Source organism: Phodopus roborovskii, unplaced genomic scaffold (assembly GCF_943737965.1).
Source record: "Phodopus roborovskii unplaced genomic scaffold, PHOROB, whole genome shotgun sequence".
Classification (NCBI taxonomy): Eukaryota; Metazoa; Chordata; class Mammalia; order Rodentia; family Cricetidae; genus Phodopus; species Phodopus roborovskii.
The window spans coordinates 1036169-1042566 of record NW_026125700.1 but is presented as its reverse complement, the minus strand read 5'-3'; the positions used below and the strand labels follow the sequence as shown (position 1 = coordinate 1042566).

Sequence of the window (6398 nt, the reverse complement as noted above, 5' to 3'; positions counted from 1 at the left end):
TTTGTGTTGCCAAATGCTGGTTTATGTGGGAAATGTATTTTTCATGTACTTATAAATTAAACCCACTTTTTAATATATTTTATTTTTTCATATTTACTTGTGTGCACTATATGTTGACCATACACTCCCCCAATACTTTCCCCTTCCATCTTCATGTCCTCTCTTAATATAAGACATTTTTATTTATTTAATATTTTTGGAACCAACTGAGCCCAATTCCTCTGCCTGCTGTAACAGTGAATAATCTTGTTGGCTTGATCTGTGTAGGTTACCATAGCTTCAGTGAATTCATGAGTGAAACAACCATCACATCATGTCTAGAAGACAGTGTTTCACAGTGACACTAATATATGGGAGTAATCATAAATATTTAGAAGGTAGTTAGAAAATATGTAAATTTCTCCAAACCACTAGGGCCAATGACCTCCAAAGCAATGGTGTTTTCATGGGATTTACAATATGGGATATTAATTCCCCACTGTGGAACAGACTCTATTCCAACAAGGAAGTATTTTGTTATCCCATAACTTTCATGGCACTATTGCTTTAGTGGGTACATCTTGGCAGGAAGGTCAGCATTCAAGATTCACTGATGGACAATATCACTGAGAACATTTCTATTACAGCATCCTATGTATCACTGCAGCTTCCAGCATTATAAAGTTTAGCCAATGTGAAAGAACTCCTGAAGTGAGTTCCAGCTTAATTTCTGTTCTTTTGTTGTTGTTGTTTTTGTTTTTTGTTTGTTTGTTTTGAGATAGGGCCTTACTATGCCCTAGCTATCCTAGATCTGCTTTGCAGACCAAACTGGCTTAGAAGTCACAGAGGTCTACCTGTCTTTGTTTTCTAAATGCTGGAATTAGAGATGTGTGATATCACACCCAGGAAAAACTTGATTTATTTATATACTATAACCAAATGTGTTGTATCATCAATAATAGGGACTTACTATTTGATTATGGTGGGCAACCAATAAAAGGGGCAATAGTCTATGTTGTTTGGGGGGCCTCTGTTATTTCCCTGACCAATAAATAGCTTGTAAGGAGTTATCACATTCCTGGCACAGAGGTTTTACACTTAATAATTCGTCTCTTCTGTGGGCAACATTATCTACCCATGCATGATAGCTGTGTTCAAACTCCTTCCTTTTTAATTATATTTTTAATTAGGTTTCAAATTAGTGCATTTTCATAAGGGTTTTTCATACATCAGTTCCTAAGATTTACTAAGTTCATATTATATGAGAGCACTTTTAAATTTTATAAATAATGCAAGCTGTTAGTTTTGGAGACATACTATGTTGCAGATACTGTTGTTTATACATTATAAACAATACAACATCATTATCACTTCATTATGATGGATAAACTGATATTTAGGGAGACAGTTACTTAAGACCATTAAGTAACATATTTGAGATTTAAATAAATCTGTTTATTCTAGAACTCTTACTCTTAACTAATGATGTTTATAGCCTCCATTAAACCTGAAAGCCTTGAAAAACCTGTGGTAGGCTGAAGTGACCACAAGTTATTGAACATATCCTGGAGCAAAGATGCTGCCAATGCTTCCTTTTCAGTCTCAATCTATACCATAAGAAATTGGCACATTTTCCTTCTTATCTCTTGTACAGATTTTCTCTGGAAATCCTGAACCCATCATGTGAAATGTGGCCTGTCTACTTTGTGGTCGTCATGGTAGAGAGTATACATGTAGGTTTTCCAGCTAATACCCCAAGCTGAGCTTAGATACCTACCAAGGTAATCATTGTGAATATACAGCTATTTTTGTTCATAGAGAGCATTCTATCAATCTGATGAATGCCACTGATGACCTTGTTTGGCACCATGTGGAGACAAGAAATCACACAGTTTAGCCTTGCCTAATTTCCTGACCCACAATAATGCAATGATGCATCACAGTATACAGTGGTTGAAATTTTTAAACAGAGAGCTTGGAATGTATTGTAAAGGAACTCATAATTACAAAATTGAAGGATTTAAAGAAGAACAGATATCTATCAAGTTCCTAAGAAGTTTTTACACAATCTTAAATGCATGGTACATAAAAGGCACTGGATAAGTGAATGTATAATTCCAGTAATTCTACCTTACATATTTTATGGTGTGTATGTGTGAAACAGGGTATCCTGTAGAGCTTTACATGTTGACAAACAAAACTAGTACTGTATAAAATGTATGTGAGGAATTGTCCCCTGGGGCTTTCTTTGTTCTTACTGGCCATAGAGAGGACCTTGATTTTTTTCAAGAACACTTTCATTTTTGAACTGCGTTATCACCAGAATCTCACTATTTGAGGTCAAATTCCCACTTTCCTTTCTTTCTTGGCATGTGTTTTGGCATATTATTCCCTCTATACTTTCTTCCATCTTCCTGATGGATCAGAGGGAATCAGGGATTTAAGAAAAGTGAAGTATTTCCCTATGTGCACAAGTTGTTTTCAACCAAATGTCAGTTTTAGCAGGTGGAGTAAACTATGAAATGTAACATCTGAGTACTGGGTGAATGTTTAAATCCCTCAATGCCCACTGGAACTTGGAATATGAGGCATGAGGGCATACCTGATTGGGTAGCAAGCTCAACTTTTTCCTCACAGAAGTCCCCAAACAGAGATTTACATCCACTATCAGAATATGCATTTTAAAAGACCCCAAATACATATTAATGAACCATGAAATGTTCTTTAAAAATGTCAAGAGCCTGGTTTTAAAATGCACAACATTTAATTTGGAGTAGAATTCTGGAATCCTTAAAACTTGAGAGGAACAAAAGCATGAATGATACATTTTAGTATGTGCATGTTTTGACATCTCTAGGTTGTAGGAATAGGTAGTTTTTAACTTCAGAAGGAGACTTCATCTCTCCCTGCTAAAATAACAGCTTCTCTTTCTCCAGTGCCCCTTCTCCACGGCTGCCTGCCTCTGTTCATACTTCTCTCCCTTTGTTTTCTTCTCCAAATGCTGATTTTTGTCACAGAAGAATGAAGATTTAGACCTTGTATCAATCACTCACTTTTCACTAGTTCAAAGGCCTATCTTTGCCAGGAGAGCTTTCAACCTTTGCAGAAGTTGAGGCAATGTCATTCTACTTCCTGGGAAGCAACTAAATAGTTTCGTCTGAAGTGCCAAGTAGATATAGATAGAAATTGATGCACACTTAACTTTTGGCTTATCATCCACAGCCCAGGCAGTGAAGCAGATCCTCATGGCCTCTGTTGTAGAAAAGGGAGAATATTTGTGGAGGCAAGGATCTGTTTTGCGAATACATTGTAAAATGCCAGTATGACCCTCCCATAGCCCAGCAAAAAACTGGATCTGGGTCATCAATCTACTAAGTCGTTCATGTTCCCTGACCTAAAACTAACTCTGTGGAAATGTTAATGAGAACCTGAATCCACAGTGGGTTTGGAGGAAGCCAGGCCTGCTACATACTTGTATCAGTCTCTTCAAGTGATACATGATCATGGTCAGGTTACTTTGCTATTCTGAGTTTAGTCTCTCATCTATAAACTGTATGCAATTCCTTCGTGGTCTATATAGATGCTCTTATGTATTTTGTTGTTTGGTTTGATTTGGTTGAGATAGGGTCAGTAACTTCTCCTGCCTTGAATTCACTGTGTAGCAGATGATGTCCTTGAACTTCTGATCCTTCTTCCTTTACCTCCTAAAGGCTGTGGTTACAGGAGTGTGCTACTGTAAGGAGTAAGGTTTTTCCTCCCGCCGCTGGTCTTGTTCCACCTCAGTATCAGCCCCAATTAACACACTGAGACTCTGTATTTGATATAACGCTGTTGGCCAGGTACTAGTTTCTTATCAGCTAACTTTGTCTTAAGTATTAACCCATTTCTGTTAATCTGTGAATTTCCACATGCTTTCATCTTACCAGAGAGCCAGCTGCCATCCTGCTCTCTCCATACTCTCCATCTTGACTCCTTTACCACTTTCTCTTTCTACCTTGTCTCCTAGTTCCACTTATCTTGCTTTCCTATTGGCCAACAGTGCTTTATTCATTAACCAGTATGAGAAACATATTTACAGAATGACATCTCCCATCATGCTACCATATCTGGTTTAAATATTTTTATATTTTTGAAAAGAAAACCAATAGTTTGATTTAATCTCTTATTCCTCAAAAATACTTCACCTCCATAATTTTACAGACACCTTTCCTAAAAAAAAAAAAAATCAGTAGAAATAAATTAGATTCTATGAGTTCGAAGGAATTAAATAAACTATAGGCATACTATTCACACAGTTATGGGTGTTAGTATATCTTTCCCTGTCCCTATCCCTTGTCAGCTTGTTAGTCTCCCTCTCTCTCTCTCTCTCTCTCTCTCTTTCCCCTCTCTGTCCTTTCTCTCCTACCCTCCCATACAAATAAGAATTATTTTCCTTTTAGATTACTCACTAAAAATAGTTGTTCCTTTTTCTAGGCTATTTAAAATTCATCATATTTAGCAATTTTTCACAGGAGGAAAGTTTTTGAGACACTACCAACTTGACAAATTGCTCCTGGCATTAAGTACCTTCCTCCTTGGCAATGTGGTATTTCTTGGGTGGTCCTTTGAATATTGTCTTAGCCTCCACAGTCTAGAAATGGCCATGGCCATGGTCAAACTTGGAGGTTGTATCAATGAATTTCAGATTAATCTCTCCAGAGATCATCATCATTTGGTCTGCATCAGCAAGGACTTGCAGAGTGTGAGCACTACCTTCTTTGTTCCACCACATGGCCTTTGAGCATGACTAAGTCATTGGTCACCTCACCATAATGGCCAAAGCCATCCAGTGGGTTGAAGCTCTTGTCTGACAGGTCATAATCAGTAGATGCATTGCTCTTGACCAGCTTATCATCCTTGTTGAGATAGCCTTGAACAATCTTGTAAATCTTCATGTTGATCTCTGTTAGATAACGGTAGCCTTTCTACCCAGCTACATGGGCAGGGTACCAGGCTCCAATACCAGCATCCATGCACAGCCCTTGGTGGGTCTTGCAGGGCACTTTGTTTGTATGATCACTCCTTTGTAGCCTTTGCTATTTGTCACACTGCATCTCATCCTGTCCAAACACCTGGTTAACAGGAACCTGCAACTCCCAGAACCCAGTCTAGCTTCTCAGCTACAATACCCCTCTTCATGTGTATCTCCATCAAGGGTGCCTTGTTCTGGCACAGAGGAAGAAGATATATCTAAATGTGAGCAATTATGTACATAACTTGACAGTACTTCATGCTGTTGAATTCCTTCTCCAGCTGTTTGTTGCCCATGCCACACTGTCATTTCTTACAGTATTTGATGAAGGCCCTCCTCTTAGATTAGTGCCAGTTCTTGAAGAAATGTTTTTTTTTCTTGAAGAAATGTTTTTTACACTAATCACTGATATGCTCATCAAATATTGTCTTGAGAGTTCAGATGCTTCCTGGGGTTCAACATATCTCATAATGCCTACAACTACCATGGTATTGTTTCTACAATGGTTACAACCTCCACAAATTCTTGTTTTTTCCACCTTGGACCTTGACCTGTCAACTTCTGGGATGATGTGGGCCATGTCAGCTTTATAGCCTAGAAAGATTGTGAGGTGAACAGGCTTTGAGGAGTCATCCTTGGGGAAGCTCTTCAATTTCTCATGTTGTATTTCTGAGGCAAGAAGCCAAAGGACTCAGGCCTGGGAGCAGAGAATTTCCCATGAGACAATTAGCCATCATGTGCCACAGATAGAGCCAATTTTTAATTTTTAAAAATATTTCATATTGGGCTGGAGAAATGGCTCAGTGGCTAAGAGTACTGGCTATTCTTACTGATGTTCTGAGTTCAATTCCCAGAAAACTCATGGAGACTCATAGACACATAGTAGGATCTGATGCCCACTTCTGGAATGCAGGTGTATATGTAGATAGAACATCCATATACATAAAATAAATAAATTAATCTGTACTATATTTCCATCATTTCCTTCCTGCCTGTGTTTGTGCTATACCACATCCATTCTCTTTCAAATTAATGGCCTTATTATTTTAAAATTGTTTTATATATTATATATATATATATATATAGATAGATAGATAGATAAGTATATGAATAAACCTGATGAAAACATTTAAATATTCACACTTTTCTGAATTTCAAACATTTCTTCACACCTTCAATATCTTCTTCAATGTGATTTAGTTTTTTGTAACTCTACATATCTACTTATATCTCAATTTTCTTATGACACAGTCTCATGAAATATGTAATGTATAGGCTTTGTGAAGAAGATTGACAGTAAGATGTGAACACCTATCTACATAGCAAAGCTTTTCACATGGACTAAGCTTTGTAAAAAGGAGCACTTTCTATCTTCCAGTAATGATGTTTGAGTCACCCTGGGCCAAAA

At 37.5% G+C, this 6398-nt stretch overlaps 1 pseudogene; it reads right to left on the bottom strand.

Moving 5' to 3' along the window:
• Window positions 1–4537: 4537 nt before the first annotated feature.
• On the bottom strand, window positions 4538–5710 carry LOC127217479 (60S ribosomal protein L3-like; annotated as a pseudogene).
• Window positions 5711–6398: the final 688 nt, after the last annotated feature.